Source organism: Symphalangus syndactylus, chromosome 10, assembly GCF_028878055.3.
Source record: "Symphalangus syndactylus isolate Jambi chromosome 10, NHGRI_mSymSyn1-v2.1_pri, whole genome shotgun sequence".
Lineage (NCBI taxonomy): Eukaryota > Metazoa > Chordata > Mammalia > Primates > Hylobatidae > Symphalangus > Symphalangus syndactylus.
This window is the reverse complement of record NC_072432.2, coordinates 128,263,477-128,281,763: the sequence shown is the minus strand read 5'-3', so window position 1 is coordinate 128,281,763 and position 18,287 is coordinate 128,263,477. Positions and strand designations below refer to the sequence as shown.

Below are 18,287 nucleotides of genomic sequence, written 5' to 3'. Positions count from 1 at the left end.
TGCATTTATTTGTGACTAAAAATTACTAAGCTATAAAAGTAGTACATTCTCATGATTGATAACTATTCTAAACCCAGAGCCAAAGTTACAAAGCATAATGCCCGTCTTTCTCATTAAAACTGTGAATAAGCTAGAATGTGATCACTCTAATTATTTGACAATATTCTAGATAATTCAGCCATGACAAAACACTATTTAAAAAATCATGCTTATCAGAGAGACCAGTGAACAAATGTTATTTATACATGTATAATTTTTTACTTAGAAAACTCCAGAACTGAACTCTAAAAAATTACTAAATTCAATATGAACACTTCATTTTATAGCACATAAAGAAAAAATATATATAAATGCTAGATAAAATATTACCAACTTGTTTTTAGTGCATAGTCAAGTTCCCATCTGTCTTAGTCTGTTTTCTGCTGCTATAACAGAATACCACAGACTGGGTAATTTATAAAGAACACAAGTTTATTTGGCTCACAGTTCTGGAGGCTGAAAAGCCAAGAACATGGAGCCATATCTGGCAAGAGTCATCCCATGGCAGAAGGGCAAGTGAGCATGTAAGGGGAAGAGGAAATGGTGGCCTAATTTATCTTTTACTAGGAACCCATTGCCGCCATCACTACCCCACTCCTGAGATAAAGGCATTAATCTCTTCATGAGGGTAGAGCCTTCACAACCTGATCATCTCTTACAGACTGCAGCTTTTTAATATTATTACCATGGCAATTATATCTCCAATGCTTGTGAATTTTTGGGAGAAATACTTACACCACAGCAACTTCAAATTGAGAGAAAAATGCCGAAGCCAAAATAAAGATGTGGACACCAGAATGATAAGTTTACTTTGAAACTGGTTGTCCTGAGGAATTTAACAGAGTTTTAAACCTACAGACTTGCACTTGATTGCTAACTGTGGGGACCTGAGGCAAATGTTGGGTCTTCAGAAGGAAAGGAATTGGACTTCAGATCTGCATAGAAACCTGGGACCCATAAAGTAATACAACATGACTGAAATTGGGGACCAGCAATGTCCACTTATCAACAGAGGGACAATATTAGAAGACTCGTCTTTGTTATCGTGATATCTAGGTTTTAAAAAACAGTTTCTATTTTGAAAGCAACCTTCCTGTATATAGATTTGGGGGTAAAAATGATACTACCTACTTGGTTACAGAAAAATCCAAGCCTTGAAATTACCTCTTGCTAGATGTGCAGTGTCCCAGGATATAGAGCAGTAGGAAAATGATATGCTTGAATTCTGGGATTTTACACATAAAACCCAGACAAACATGAGTTTATAATTAAGTATGACAAATACTAGCAACTAACCCACAATCAGCATCAACAGAATAAACAAGCTGAAGAATGACATTACTGAGAACTTCAGATATTGCAATATTTGTTTGTAAAATTTAAATAAGCCTTTGCACAATATTTTAAAATTGAAATAATGAATAACAGGACAAGAAACAAGAAGCTAAATAGATACAAAGTACTAAATGGGTCTTTTCCTTCAGGAATTTTACAGGATATTCTGTATTAGAGTATTTTATAACACAGCATGTCATATTCTTTCCCATGTACCTATAATTCAGGACAAAATTGGTAGACAGGAGTTATTTCATGAGTGTTTGTAGTTGATAGATTTGCCCCAAAACAGAATCAGAAGCTGCATGGCAGAATTCCTAAAACTAGAAATAAAAACAAAACAGAATTTAGTCCATAGAAATATTGTTTTATCTAATTTACTTTGGTGGGCTGTAAAATCTAACAGGTGTTTTGGAGTATTCAACAACTGATATAGAAGACAAACCTCTGCCTATGGAAGCATGGAGTGTCTATGAATCCTAAACAAAAGTATAAAACTAGATAAAAAGAGGAATTGCAGGCTCTAGAAATGAGAAAAAGTGGGGAAATGCAAGAAGACAAAATGAGAAGTTTAGAGGCAAACACGGTGGGAGCCTGTGGACTTTTTGTCTAGAGATGCTTCTATTCCTCCTCCCCAGCTTGATTAGTGAGACTTGTAGCTTTACTAGCAAAATAATGAACACAAATTCTGGCACCAAAGCCACCAGAGTGGCAAAATTAATTTGGGACAGGTATGAAGTCTTGTAGCTTTATCAGCTGCCTGTGGTAAACTCAGTAGGAAAACTCCTGCAACTTTGATATTCTGAGATTGAGGGCACCGTTGTGGCAACCAGACAACCAGCCAGAAATTAATGGGAGATTGTGGAATGGTGAGAACCATAAAAGTGTTGAGATAAGTTTTCTACATATAACTGGATGACTAGGAATCTACATACAGGAGCAGAAAAAGACTTGCAAGAACCCAGTAAAAAGTAAAACCCAAGGGAGATAGACAAACTGCCACCAAATTTGAATGTGCAACCTAAACCACAGACAGATGTATTTGTATCAGATGAAGGACTTATGGGCTTCAAGGTATTTAAGTATAACCTTTTCCCAGATCATTGACTAATAGCTATGCAGACATAAGGGCAAACTCTAGGGAACCAGACTGAAAAAACGACTGAACAGAAACATCCTGCAGTGGACAGATTTCACAGTTTAATTCAAGGCAAGATATTAAAAACAAAACACGGTAAAAAAAAAAAAGTCAAAGAAAACCCAAGGATGTTGCTAAAATATGTTATTTTAAACATCAAATTCTTAGCAAAAAATTATGAAACATGCAAAGAAACAGGAAAGTGTGACCTATACTCAGAAAAAAGACAGTCAATAGAAACTTACTCTGATTGAGCTCAGAGGTTGGAATTTAAAGTCATTTACAAACTTAATCAAAGAAGTAAAGTAAACATGTTTACAAGTTTAAATGAAAATATAGCAAACTGACTCAATAAAGAGAAAATTGAGTGCCAGTTGAGAAGTAGAAACTACTAATTAAAAAAGAACTCATTGGAAATAAAGTTGGGACAATACGGTTATAAGATATACAAAAAAAGAAATAACACAATGGCAAAAATAAGTCTCTGTCAGTAATTACTGTAAATGTAAATGAATTAAAATTCTCAGCCAAAAGACATAGATTGGCAGAATGGATAGAAAAATAGAATATAACATTATGTGGTATACAGACACTCGCTTTAGATCTAAGGGCACATATAACATGAAAATGCTAAAATAGAAAAAGATATTTCATGCAAAGAGTAACTAAAAGAGAGCAGAGGTGGCTATACTGATGTAGACAAAATAGACATTATGTCTAAAACTGTTGTAAGAGACAAAGGACATTATATATTGATAAAAGGATGATCTCACCAAGAATATATAGCAACTATAAACATATATGTACCAAACATCAGAGCTCCAAAATATATGAAGCCACATTGACAGAATTGAAGGAAGAAACAGCTCTAGAATAATTGTAAGAGACTTTAAGATGCCACTTGCAAAACTGATAGTGTCCAGCTCTCAGCAAAGAAGGTAGCACTTTTTTTTTTTTTTAGATGGAGTCTCGCTCTGTCGTCCAGGCTGGAGTGCAGTAGCGCGATCTAGGCTCACTGCAAGCTGCTCTGCCTCCCAGGTTCACACCATTCTCCTGCCTCAGCCTCCCGGGACTACAGGTGTCTTCCACCATGCCCGGCTAATTTTTTGTGTTTTTAGTAGAGATGGGGTTTCACTGTGTTAGCCAGGGTGGTCTCGATCTCCTGACCTTGTGATCTGCCCACCTCAGCCTCCCAAAGTGCTGGGATACAGGCGTGAGCCACTGTGCATGGCCAGTAGTGCCTCTTTGCAGAGAGAGGAGCTACCTTCTCTGCTGAGAACCTAACATTTGTTGAGACGACCTGCCTGAAAAGAGGAGCTACCCTCCCTGCTAGGAGTTGAACACTGGTGGGGACACCCTGGCTGCAGGAAGGAGCTACCCAATTTTGGTGTCTTCTGAGCTGTTATATTGCTCAATAAAGCTCCTCTTCATCCTGCTCACCCTCCACTTATCTGCATACCTCATTCTTCCTGGTCACAGGATTAGAACTCAGGACGGGACGAATGGCAAGGCTAAAAGCTGTAACACAAACAGGGCTGAGACACGCTCCTTGCTCGCCAAGTTGCAGGCAAAGGGAAGGAAAGAAGAGCTGTGGCCCTTTCGGGAGCCCAGACGTGGGAGCTCCCCTAGCCCGGGCTGTGACCCACTCTTTGGGGCCCTGCAGTTCCTGGTGTCTCCAAGCTTCTGGGGGCCACTGTGTTCCCCAGTGCCAGCTGTGGAAGTGCTTGCAGTGTGTCTGGTCCAGCTGCAGCCTTATAGACAGCCTGCGCCCGGGTATGACCTGGAGCTTCCTACCCTGCTGCAGCAACCGGCATGTCTGACTGCACAGTGGGCAGACCCCAGGCTCACACATAAACCCCTCACCACTCCACGCAGTCTCCCTTGGCAGGTGTGGGATTCAGGCCAGTGGCCTGAACTGAGCACAGCCTGCCAGGCTGAGTGGGTGGAATGAGTCCAGCGGGCCTGAGCAAGACTCGGGCAAACATGCCAATGGCTACAGAGTTTTCTGGCCAGATAAGCAACACCCCAAAGATCCCGTAACAAAGGGACAACCAGATAGAAGATGAATTTAAAAAAAATAGACGCCTTATACAACACTACAGACCAACTGGATGTAAAAGACATACAGAACACTCCACCCAGCAACAGCAGAGTACACATTTTTCTCAAGTGAACATGGAATATTCTCCAGGAAAAGTGATATGCTAAGCCACAAAACAAGTTTAGTAAATGTAAAAATATTGAAATCACACCAAGTATCATTTTAAATTACAACAGAATAAAATCAAAAATTAATAGTGGAAGTAAAACTAAAACATTCCGAATATGTGGAAATTGAACAACTCACTCCTAAACAAACAATATATTAAGGAAAAAAATCACAAGTAAAATTGGAAAATATCTTGAGATAAATAAAAACACAATGTACCAAAACTTCAGAGATGAAGCAAAAACACTGCTGAAAGGGAAATTTATAGTTGTATCACTAATAATGATAGCTAAACAACATAAACAATAGACAAACAACGGAGAAAATATCAGTAAAACCAAGAGCTGGTTATTTAGAAAGATCAACAAAATTGACAAACTTTTAGCTGTATTGACTAAGGAAAAAAGAGAAGACTCAACTAAAAACAGAAATAAAAGTTAAAACATTATTACCAATGTTACAGAAATTAAAAAAAAATTACAAGAGAATACTATGAACAATTGTATGCTAACAAATTAAACAACCTAGATTAAATGGACAAATTCTTAGAAACACAAGTTACTGTGACTCAATTACATAGAAATAGAAAATCTGAATAGACCTGTAACTAGTAAGAAGATTGACCCAGAAATCTAAAACTTCCCAACAAAGAAAAGCCCAGGACTATGTATCTTCATGGGTACATTTTATGAAATATTTAAAGAATTAGGACCAATACTTCTCCAACACCACCAAACAAAGTAAAGAGGAAATACTTCCTAACTCAGTCCCTGAGCCCATCATTAACCTGATACAAAAGCCAAAGATCCTACAAGAAAACTGCAGACCAATATACCTTAAGAATATTGATTCAAGAATCCTCAACAAAATACTAGCAACTTGAATTCAATGGTATATTAAATAGATCATGTACCTTTACCAAGTGGAATTTATTCCTGTTATGCAAGGATAGTTCATCATATACAAAATGTGATTAACAGAATAAAGGGGCAAAAGGTGATCATCTCAATTAATGCAGAAAAGTCATTTGACAAAATTTAACATCATTTTGTGATAAAGACACTCAACAAACTAGTAATAGAAGGAACCACCTCATTATAATGAAACACTCACAGCTAACATCACATGCAATGAATGGTGAAAAACTGAAAGCTTTTCCCACCAAATCACAAACAAGACGAGGATGCTAATTTTCATTACTTCAATTCAACATAGTATCAGAATTTCTAAGCAATTAGGCATGAAAAATTAAAAATGTAGCCAAATTGGAAAGGAAGAAGTAAATTATCAGTTTTCACAGATAACGTGATCTAGTACGTGGAAAATCCTAAAGACTCCCAAAAAACCTTTATAACTAACAAACAAATTCAGCAAATTTGCAAGATAAAAAACCAACACACAAAAATCAGTGATGTTTCTATACACTAAAAATGAAAAGTAAAAAGAGAAATTAATAAAAGAATTTAGAATAGCTTCAGAAGGAATAAAATACCTAGGAATAATGTTAACTAAGGAGGTGAAAGATTTGTGCACTCAAAATTACAAAATATTGCTAAAAAAAATTGAAGATACCAATAAAGAAAAGAGGCTTGGTGGTGGCTCCCACCTGTAGTCCCAGCACTTTGGGAGGCTGAGGTAGGCAAATTGCTTGAGCTCAGGATTTTGAGACAAGCCTGGACAACGTGGCGAAACCCCATTTGACAAAAAATACAAAAATTAGCTGAGCCTGGTGGTGCGTGCGTGTGGTCCTGGCCCTCTGAGGAAGGCTGAGGGGGTAAGATCATCTGAGCCTAAGAGGTTGAGGCTACAGTGAACTGTGATCACACCACTGTAGTCCAGCCTGGGCAACAGAGGCCCTGTCTCAAAAAATAAAATGAAAAGGACTAAATTGAATTTCTACAAATTTAAATTTAGTACTGAAAGTTAAAAACCCACTAGTGGTTTAAATAATAGTAAGTTATTTCTTTGACTTCAGGGCTCATATTCTTAATCATTATCCTATATAAAACTTTTAATTTTATACATCTTTAAATTTCTGTATTTTTTACTTTGAATAAAAATTTCCTTTTAGATTTTAAATAAAAGATGCAGAATTATTTATGGATGTCTCTTGAATTCTTGTTTTCATAGACTATCCAACTAGTTTTGCTGGCATGATTTTGCTCCCAAATTAGTTCATAATTTTTCCCATAGTCTCTCCCTGCTCTCCTCTGTGCTACTCTTTGTGGGGTAGATCTTTCCAGGTCTCAATTACAATTTTGCTTTCTGGTTTCAGATTCTACAATGGCTTCTTGCATCTTATCCAGTGAAAATAATTCAAGTTTGTATTTTAATAATGTGTACAATGTTCCAGGTTGTCAAAGATTAGTGATATTACTGTATTTCAAATAATGTTAAAAATTTATTAGATTCTAGCTCCCAAAATCTATGAATTTATGAATTTGAATAATAGACACATTTTTTCTTTTAAATGATCACTTTTTCTAAATGGTTTTCCCATGGCTCAGTACACTGAGGCAAAAACTTTCCGATTTTTTAAAATATTTAATGCAACTAGTATATTCCTAACAAGGCCTACGAAGCAACTATCATCTTTCCTGATAGGGCAAAGGGGTACTTCAGGCTTTGATGTAGCCAAGTATTTAGGTATTTAAAAAGTACAAATATTCACAGGACACGTCATATCACAAAAGTTCGCTGACAATAATCCTGAACTGTGGAAGTGATCCCCCTGTGCAAAATAATAAATATTATGTCTGATGCATAATTTGAGCTTTGACTAGAACTCATTTGCAAAATGGTGTTTTATTGGGTAAATTTTCTTAGTCATTGGATAAATGGTCATTCTTTTAGTGATAGGTGTCCTGATTCCATTGCTGTAAAGGGAGTTACTCTTTTGCAGACACGTCCTCTGTTTTCCTGTGTGCTCATGAGATGGTTGTATTATCTGTAAAAATATGATGATGATAATTTTGATAATGATCATGATCATAAAGAAATACATGGTAATAGAGAAATTTCTGAATATTAAGTCAGGTTTAGAACAAATGAATTGAGGACACAGAAACTGAAATCTGCTTTAGATTTGTAAAAACCATATTATTTATAAACATTTCTATTAGCTCCTTACTAAGTGACATGTGACAACAATGATTTCACTAAATCAGACAGAAAGAAGTTGGCATTCAATTTAAGGCATGGCTACAAGGAAAATCTGTATATTATTTTTGTCACTGCTAATCAAACTCTGGTCTTTTAGCTTGGTGTGTGCGAGAATTTATTCTCATTGGTTTGACTGAATTGGCTGCTTTGTAATACCAATCCCTATGAAACTCACAGACAAGAATACTCAATTATTACAATGAAATAATAGGAATAGCTAAATAATCTTACCTGCTACTGTGACATTGTGGTGTGTTTTGTGTCTGTTAGAGTTCTGATTTCTGGACCTCATTCTGTAGGCAGTAGTTGTTTTGAATTCATAGAATTGAAGATGAGGAAGACCTTGAGGAGTAAATCTAATGCATTATCATAACATAATACATTTCCATTCTTCATTTTAGGATGTTTCCTCTACATAAACAGGGCTGGTCAACAGGGTCATCTTCTACCTGGAATATTTTGGAACATGAAAACATATCAGCAAATCCTTTAATTCAGAGATTTCCTTTCTTTGTTGTTGTCTGAGTCATCCAAAAATCCTAGTATTCGACACTACCATATAAAGTGTATATAAAATGGTTTTGAAGATGCCCAAAACTCATCAATCACAGTTGAACTATTTTCTTTTTAAGGACTTATTATAATGGCTAATCAAAAATATATGTGAACTCTTTTGCGATAACATGTTAGGGCAGAATGTTTTTCAACTTTATCCCTAAATTTCTAAGAAGGAGTGAGGATTCCTTTTCTACAGTCTTAAGATAACTTATCACTTATATAAAAATATGCCTGCATCAATGGATACTCATTAAAGTAAAATATAATTTGGTTTATACCAAAGAACTCTATAATACAATGATACGCTTAACTTTTTATTTCAACAATGAACTACTTGTGTGATCCTTTGTAAGTGTTAAGTGAATGTGTTTATCACTTCACAACTTAAAGCAGTTAGATTGGTAATTGCTCAAGTATTTTGTCAAAGATTAAGTAAAATGGTGCATCGCACCATTTAACTTGGCCCAGCCATTCCTACATATCAACATTGCTATTGCTATAATATAGAAAATCACTTTTTTAAATTTAACAATTTAAAGAAAAAAATTTTAGTGCAAGGTAAGCAGTGTTGCTATCATCTAAGAGTTATGATAACCATGACACAAATAAGGCATACTCTCAAAAATAAATATAAACAAGGCAGAATTTCAAGTACTGAGAAACAAGTCAGAGCAAAGCCACCTATTAAAAATAATTCAAAGGTTTTATATTATGAGTATTTGTGTAAGAGGATTCTGTTTATTGAGAAGTGTGAACTGCAAATCACAAACTAAGAGACAGAAAGGTGGTTGGGTGGTGATTGTGAAAGATACCTGTTTATTTCAGATCTTCAGTTACCATGCCATCATAAGGAAAAAGGTGATTATTTATTGACAACTTCAAAGAAGCTTTTAGGAATGAAATAGGAACGCACGTTGGGCATAGAGAATGTAGTCTTTGAAAAAAAGCATGGGAAAGATTGTGCTAAACATACATCTTCTACTTTAAATGAATACAGTTGTTTTTATCTGTAGAGCAAATATGACATTCCTTGAGTATATGACATCTGCTTGGTGGCATTTTTTCCTCCCTGAGTGTAGTTATTTAATTACCAGCACGTAATTAAATGATGCAAAACATTCCAAGGTGCTCAGTTACAAAATTAAACAATTCAACAAAAAGTCTTCTGACTTTGGCTATCTGAAATTCATTATATGTAAGTATATTAAAAGAAATAGCTTTCATGAGCATCTATATTATACCATCAAGAACTTTCCATATATATGAAATATACATACACACAAGAGAAAGAGAAAACTAAATCTAGACTCCTAACTAAATCTAGACTCCCCACACCTTTTAGACACAGGAGAAAGAGGCAAGCTTTGCCTTACTGGAGTGATGCCTTGAGTTAGGACCTCAGAGTAACAAGAGGTATAAAAATGTCCACACTGAACCAAACCATCGTTTAGCCCTGACTTTCTGCATTTGTGCCAACTGATATGTTTGGCATATTTCCCTTCATGATCTCATTATTATGATCTAAATAAGACATGAGGGCAAAGCTCTGACAAAATACTGTAATTCACGAGTGTGCATGACTCTCTGGTGAACAGTCACAAATGCTGGTGAAAAACTTGTCAAAATGATAAAAGATCCACATATGGTGGAGACTTGAACTGAGCTGAACGGTGACATCGCTGCTAAAAAGATGTGCCTTTTGCCTATTGTGGGGATATTCTCCAACTAGTATTTGTAGTGATGTGGGAGTGATTGGGCCTTGTTTTAATTCAGTTAACAGCTTCCTGTTAATGCTTTGGTTACAGGTTATAGCCACAGAAAATATACCTTGTATATGTGAGTGGTATAATTTTGAAGACTCTAAAATATGGTAACAACTATGCTGACTCTATTGTATAATGGAGGTGAATAGAATTCAATTAACAAAAGACACTGTGCAACTCTTAATTTTCAAACACCAATCTCACACCACTGTTGCTTCCTGAACAACTAAGCAAAAGGCAAGGAGTTAAACCACACATAATTTGACACCCTGTAACCCAAGCAAGCATGGTTTAATCTTAGCAGAAACTTGAAGAATTGAACATTTGGTAACTTGAAGGTTATATAATTTTTAAAAGGCTACATTTTATGCATAAGAATCTTATTTGAATAAATAAGTAAGAGTGGATGACTATAGACATCAAAATATTAGTGAAACCATAAACACAGATTCTGGGGTTAGATACTTTGAAGATACATTGTAAAACGATGGACAACTTCTTTCATCATTTATAGTCTCTTAAAGTGGAGTTCAGCTTGATGAATCAACTGATTTTGGTAGCTGAGTCAGGTATATGGTTTAGTGCCATAGGAAAATGAGAAGGAATGATTCTGTGAATCATTGCAACTAGCTAAGAAGGGAATTAACATATTCAGTCTCATCAGAAAGGTTTTTTCTTTTTTAAAACAAAATACAGCTGGTAAATGGGAATCAATTTGCACCTGCTATACTGCAAAAAATTATATTAAATCCATATGAAAAGAAATAGCTTTCATGAGCATATATCTTGTACCATCAAGAACTTTTCACAAAGACTTTGTCTGGAAGGTAAAAGGCTTTTCCCTCCAGTGTAAATAGTATCACAGACAATGATCAAAATGCTCATGCTTTTATAATTTTTGTGACAATTTTGCCTCTGTAAAGGGATAAAATTTTTGTCTGAAACTCCTACATGATCAAGAGCTGCCTCTTTTGCAACACCAACAGGAGAAAGAGTGACAAGCTCCCAGTGTAAAGCACCCATTTACCTTGCTGACCCTAAGCTGCAAGTCATTATACTGCCTACTTTGAATTAATGGTGAAACATTTATCTTGTTTCATACAATGCATGCCTTTTTCCATGCTCCACCTTTCACCTGACCTGTCTGTATTTTTATTATATAATACTTCTAACTATCTGAAGGTAGGACAGTCTTATTTTCTGACTGATCCTCCTGCTAGCAGCACGTAACAGGTTTCTCTTCATTATTCCATGTTGGTGTGCTTTATTTGAAGATCTTCCTTTATTTTTGAGCACATGGCTCCTTTTTTCTCCATATAGAAGTGATGGTTATTTCATGGCCAGACAAATATGCATATTTAAAAAATTGTTTTGAAACTATTTTTTAAAGACAGGATCTCATCCCATATCCAGGCTAGAGTGCAGTGCTATGATCATAGCCCACTGTAGCCTCAAACTCCTGGGCTGAAACAATCCTCCTACCTCAGTCTCCCAAGTAGGTAGGACTACAGACACATGCCACGATGACTGGCTGATTTAATTTTTTTTCAGAGATGGGGTCTTACTATCTTGCCCAGGTTGGTCTTGAACTTATTGCCTCAAGAGATCTTCCCTCCTTGGCCTCCCAAAGCACCGGGATTACAGGCGTGAGTCACTGTGCCCAGCTATATATTTTTAAACTGAGAAAAGATGGCCTTGAGTTATATAAGCCTGAGAAAAACTAGATAATTTTCAGTTACCTATTTCTTTAACTGAATCCACAGGTAGGAAAAGCCTGGGAAGAGTCTCATTATATATTTTCCAATCAACTTACATTTTTCATTTAACTGGTAGTGTGGGCAGGCCCACTTTTGAGTTTATGTGCTTGATGTTCCTGGTAATTTAGAGTGAATTTGAACAGGTGTATTAGTGTTGCCTCGTGTGACACAAGAAGCCAGATTATTTAAAAATAACCCTGGAGGCTTCCTTCAGGTGGTCTGGACAAGGATCTAGCTTGGGCAGGCAGGGATGGACAGTTTATTTCCAAGCCAGAGAGGCTGCCTCCGAGGTCAGCTTCCTATGACGTTCATGAAATCCTTTCAGCAGCACTGCAACTTCACAGGAGTCCAAGATTCTGGGCAGCATACATTTCCAAGCAATCCCTACAAACTGCTGGCACCCAAATCTATTCTGCCTGGAGTTCAAGATGTTTGTGTGTCTTCTCAGTAATAATGTTGCTTGCTCTGTAAAGAAGAAGGCAATACAAGAGGGAGACCCTCCTCAGGATTACCAACCCACTTAATTGTTTATGCCCAGCATGCTTTATTGTGGAATAATGAGAGTGGGAAGCGTGTCACTTTTCTTCTCTTAATTAACCCTGCCTGGTGAGATGGGCCTGATCTTGCATGACAATTTAAAAAAGAAATGATGCACATATGCAATGTGGGTGTCTATGATCACACACAAAAAATACAGATCTGAAGCCTATACCTACCTATTTTTATTTGTTCTAAAATTGCCTCCTTCCAGGTACAAGATTTCAGAGGAAATCTATGTGCCTACAATCTTTCCCTTGTATGAACACATATTTCCTCTGAAAGCCAGGTTAGTTCAAATAAGCTACCTGGATTGCCTGAGTTCCTGGCAATATGATACAGTGTTGAATGAGTACAGAATGAATGCACTAACAACAAGAAGCAGGAGGGGAATTAAATGAAGATCTCCTCTTTGACTCAGAGAAGTGAATGTTTCCAGAGGCTAGCTGATCCTGAAGACATGTTATGTAATGAGCCAGAAGAACTAATTTGTTGAATGAAGTCCGCTGAAAAACCACAATTGGCATGGCCGTCTTCTGTATATTCCATAGTCTACATTTCGCCTTTTGTGACAAATTTTCTTGTCCAAGAATGACTTCAACATTTATTTTTTGTTTTTTTTACAACATTTATTTTAACTTTATCCTGATTTAAAGTACAGACTAACTTAGATTTTAAATACCCTTGATATTTATAAGCCACTTAGACACGTTATTACTTACTGGCACTCATGTTAACAAACTTGAACATTCCTCTATTGTCATGGAGAAGATAGATAGAATCTCTTCCACAGTGCCTACTGTATTGAGATGTTCAGCAGGAGTGTCAGTGACTTTTATTAAGATACTTGGGAATGGGTGGCTTCAGTTAGAGTCATCTGCTTCAGTTTGAGTATTCCTCCTTTCTTCTTATGAATACAGTAAAACTAAGGCTTTCATTTGGCTTATAAACATTAAATACAAAGATCTGGTTTACATTAAATAAAATCATTGGGCAACAAAAGCGATTATCAGAATTTGAAGGGTTCTGTTTATCCATTCATTTACTTGTTTATTATTCAATAGTTCCATCAATCTCTCCATCCATCCATCCATCCATCCATCCATCCATCCATCCATCCATCTATCCAATGACAGCTGTGGCCCATCTGCAGCAGCTGCTGCAAGGACACCAGCTGCCGCAGGGGAGGCACAGCTGGGGCTGAACACTCACAGGAGCTGGCAGGGGCCAGGAACAGGTGGGAACCCCGCCCCCTACCAAGTTGGTTGGGCGGGAGCCCCACACTGCTGGGCACAGCTGCAGCCTCCCAGCCACAGTTCCAGATCCCTGTAATCTTGGGGGCCTAAGAAGCCCCCCTCCACCCACAGGCTTGCAAGTGCCTGTTCCCACTTGCTGGCCTCTCTCTGCTCCTGGTGTCCGATCCAATTTTGGAGCAAAGTTGAAGCTAAGCCCTAGTGCTGTCGCAACCCAGCCAGCCATGTGCATGCTTGGGGTGGTGCTGACATGCTAGCCCCCACCACTGCTTTGGCCCCCTCTGAAACTTTGAGCACTGATGAGCTCAGGGAAGGAGGTGGGGTCATGGGCTGAGCATGGCTCCAGGCAGAGCTGTAGGCTCCCCTCAACACGAACACCTAGACACCATGGACAGCATGTTGATGGTGGCAAGAAGCAGACAGATGGGAAGAGGTGGGTCCCCGGTGAAGCCCCAGGTTCAAGCCAGGGAGAGCTTGAAGCCTGGGGGCTGGGCTGCCAGTTTTAGGTTGAGTCGCCAAGTGGAATGAGAACTTATGGTGCTTTTTCCAGGCCCACCCATGGCTGGCCATGGACCAATCAGCACACATTTCCTGCCTTCTGAGCCCATAAAAACCATAGACTCAGCCAGACTCACACACTCTTCCAGATGACCTGCCTGTGGAAAAGAGCTACCCACTATATGTCTCCTCTCCACTGAGAGCTGGACACTCATCAAGGCAACCTGCCTGTGGAAAGGAGCTACCCACTTTGAGTCTCCTGAGAGCTGTTCTGTTGCTCAATGAAGCTCTTCTCCACTTTGCTCATCCTCCAGTTGTCCACATACCTCATTCTTTCTGGACGTGGAACAAGAACTCAGGACCCACCAAATGGTGGGACTGAAAGAGCTGTAACACAAACAGGGTCAAAACACATCCCTATCCTGTTATCATGTTGCAGGCGACAAGAAGGACTGAAGAGCTGTGGCCCTTCAGGGATCCCAGACCTAGAGGCTTCCAGATCCAGGGCTGTGACACCCTCTTTGGAGCTCTGTGGTTCCTGGTGTCTCCATGCTTCCGGGTGCCACTGCATTCCCCTTGTCTAGATGCAAGTGCTCACTGAGGAAGCCGCTTGTAGTACATCTGATCCAGCCACAGCCTTGGACGGAGCTGGTGTCTGTGCAGTGCATGGAGCTGCCTGCCCCACTGCAGCAGCCCACGTGCCTGGCTGTGCACAGTGGCTGGACCCCATGCTCGCTCATTCACACACCCCTCACCACTCCACACTTGGCTCGCCCTTGGCAGGTGTGGGATCAGAGCCAGTAGTGACAGCCAAGCACTGCCTGCCAGACTGAGTGGATAGAATAAGCCCGGTGGGCATGAAAAAAACTCAAGCAGAGGTACTGCTGGTCACAGAGGTTTCTGGCTGGTAAAGTAACACCCTAAGTATCCCGTGATACATCCATTATTTTCTATCTAATAAATATGGAGTGAGTAACTATCACATGTTGAAACTTCCAAAGTGAACAGCATAGACAGAGTACCTATTCTTATTAAGATAAAGTTCTAGCAACAGAGAAAGGGATATTACATAAAGCTATGTCTCTCTCTCTCTCTTTCTTTTTCTTTTAGAAATAGAATCTTGTTCTGTTGCCCAGGTTGGAGTACACTGGCTCAGTCATAGCTCACTGAAGCCTCAAACTCCAGGACTCAAGCAATTCTACCACCTTAGCCTCCTAAGTAGCTGGGAGAACAGGTGCACACCACTATTCCTGGCTACTATTTTTTTTCCATGTTTTTTAGAGCCAGGATCTCATTACATTGTGCAAGCTGGTCTCAAACTCCTGGGCTTAAGCAATCCTCCTGCCTCAGCCTCCCATGTAGAAAGACATAGTTCTTATACAGCTGTGTTTGCAGGCTAAGATTATAGCTGCTATGCATATTATTATATAAAAATAATGAATTCACAGTTATGATAATCACTGAAATTGGGTACTGTGATTGTATATAAAATGAGGACTTAGTATGAAATTAGAAAATATCTTCCTAAGGAATGGGAATTCTAACTCCCTAAGGAAGAGGGAATTGCTTGTGCAAAGGCTTTGAGGAGGAAGAGCTTGACCACAAAACAAAATAATACACAACACAACAAACACACTGTGTTTGGAGCATATTGAGCCAAGTTATAAAGAAACAAGACTTGAGAGGTCAATGTGAACCAGATACTGAAGGGACTTTTAGAATGTTTTAAAGGTTTTGATCTTTATCCTTAGAACAACAGGCTATATTTAAAGAATTCTAAGCAGGAAACGGACACGATCAATTCTACTGCTTTTCATGTTCCTTTCCAAACCCTGTAAATTTATTATTATTATTACATAAATTCTTTTCTATTTTTTAAAAATGTAACACTTTCTCTTAGTTAAAGTTGAAACGATTTTAAAAAATTGTACAGTACAAATTTCTCTTCCACCATGTCTTTTGACCTTCTAGTTCTCCTAGTATGAAGCAACCGGTATTACTAATATCTTGGCATCCTTCCAGAGGTACTGACATTTTTCTGACTGACAATATTAACATACATAAAAGTAGAGATAATAGTATAATGAACATCCATGTACCTACCACATAACTTCACCAATTGTCAAATTAGTGCTAATCTTGCACCTCCGTAACTCCACCTACTTTTTCAGCAACCCTTTAATAAATTTCATTGAAATAAATTTCAGATATCTTAAATTTTATCTCTAAATGTTTTAGAAATCATTTCTCAAAGAAGCCCCTTTTAAAACATAACATCAACATCATGATCACACTCCAGAAAATGCAAGTTTATTATTGTAAAATTCCCAGTGTTTTACCCTTGGATCCCCATAAAAGCAGACTCTATCTACAATGAAGGTTTGAATGTCATTATATCATACCTTGGGAGGTGATACAAAGAAGCACTTTAAGAGTGGAAGAAAGTAAGCCAGTGGAGAAATGAAAGTCAACAAAGAGGTGTGCAAAGGAGAAGTTCCGTTGTGCAGAAGTGGTACTGAATTCCACTGGAGATCACTGGAGACATTGTATAGAACACATATTAGAAGTTCAAGGAAACTGGAAATATCCTCTGATTGTTGCACCTCACAGGTTGCAGTGAGGTTGAGAGCTACCTCACTGAGTCTTCTACTCTGTTCCTAGGGCCAGAAAATGCCCTCAGACATAAAGACTCAGGAGACTCTGGCAGGCCCAAGAACTGTTTGCCTCTGACCACTGGTATAGGCTGAGGAATTTTCAGGAGGCACAGTCAGCATCTGACACATCACTCACTTTTCCCATAGTCTATATTATTTGTTTATTGAATTGGGGTCCAAAGAAGGTCCATGAACTGGAATTGTGCTGATTAATAAGTCTCTTAAGTGTCTCCTATAGATTTACCTACCATTCTCCTTTTTTCTTGCGTTTTTTGGTTATTGTTATAGAATCTAGTCTTTGTTTTTCCGTAGAATTTGTCAGACCGTATAGTGGAGTTCCTCTCCATGATGTTGTTTAACGTGTTTTGTTAGTTTCTGTGTTTCATGCACATTGGTAATTATCATATTTAAGTTTAATTTTTTTCTTGCCAGATGATTTTGTTGGTAGTGGTATGTTCTTCCAACAAGACGCATATAATTTCCAGTTTCCATTTTCTCATTGTGATAGTAGTTGTGACTGAAAATCACTGAGCAGATGCATTAATTCATTAGAGGTTACAGAAGGGTAATACACTAATTCTATCATTCTTTTTTTTCCATTGTTAGTGTGAATACTTCTGTAAAGAGAAATTTGCCTTCATGAAATATCTGGTTGCTCCAAGGTATAGTTCTTAGAGGTTAAATGCTTGGTTATTTTCTTTTATATTTGAATTTTCAAAATAATGAGTTAGTCTTAATATAGTCCAAAGGTGATGACTGATTTTGTGTGTGTGTATCATGAACTCCTAAATTTAAATAGTTTAAAATTTTTCAATGCACACAGTTGTTGTCCTTATTTGTGCTCACATTGTCTCATTTTCAACCTATTTTGAGTATCTGAACTGAGTAACCGAGTACCTGTTCAAGTTGATGCCCACGTTCTTTTTTTTTTTTTAGACAGAGTCTCGCTCTGTTCCCCAGGCTGGAGTGCAGCGGTGTGATCTCAGATCACTGCAACCTCCACCTCCTGGATTCAAGTGATTCTCCTGCCTCAGCCTCCTGAGTAGCTGAGATTACAGGTGCATGCCACCACACCTGGCTAATTTTTGTATTTTTAGTAGAGATGGGGTTTTGCCATATTGACCAGGCTGGTCTTGAACTCCTGACCTCAAGTGATCCACCTGCCTCGGCCTCCCAAAGTGCTAGGATTACAGGCGTGAGCCACCAGCGCCCAGGTTGTTTTGACACAGGGTAGTCTTCTCAGAGTGTTTCCTTATTTTCTGGTATAGAAATGCTCGTCTTGTTTCCTTATGACCCCACCCACTTTCCTAGATACCCTTTCTTTGATTATTTTGGAAATCACCCAAGATATTTTCTAGGCTGGTAACAGCTACTTTCTCAAGGA

The 18,287-nt window shown here is 38.2% G+C and overlaps 1 long non-coding RNA gene across 2 annotated transcripts in view; it reads right to left on the bottom strand.

The window, feature by feature from the left end:
• Nucleotides 1-7,509: 7,509 nt before the first annotated feature.
• The window catches only part of LOC129491500 (uncharacterized), a 55,578-nt gene continuing 44,800 nt past the window's right edge, over nucleotides 7,510-18,287 (bottom strand). The window contains exons 1-3 of one of the 2 annotated variants that reach the window (XR_008660567.2): nucleotides 11,944-12,051; nucleotides 8,115-8,332; nucleotides 7,510-7,668 (exon numbers count right to left, since the gene is read on the bottom strand). This is a non-coding gene — a long non-coding RNA (uncharacterized lncRNA). Of the gene's footprint in view, nucleotides 7,669-8,114; nucleotides 8,333-11,943; nucleotides 12,052-18,287 lie in introns of those variants that run through there. The other variant, XR_010114138.1, reaches the window with a different exon arrangement.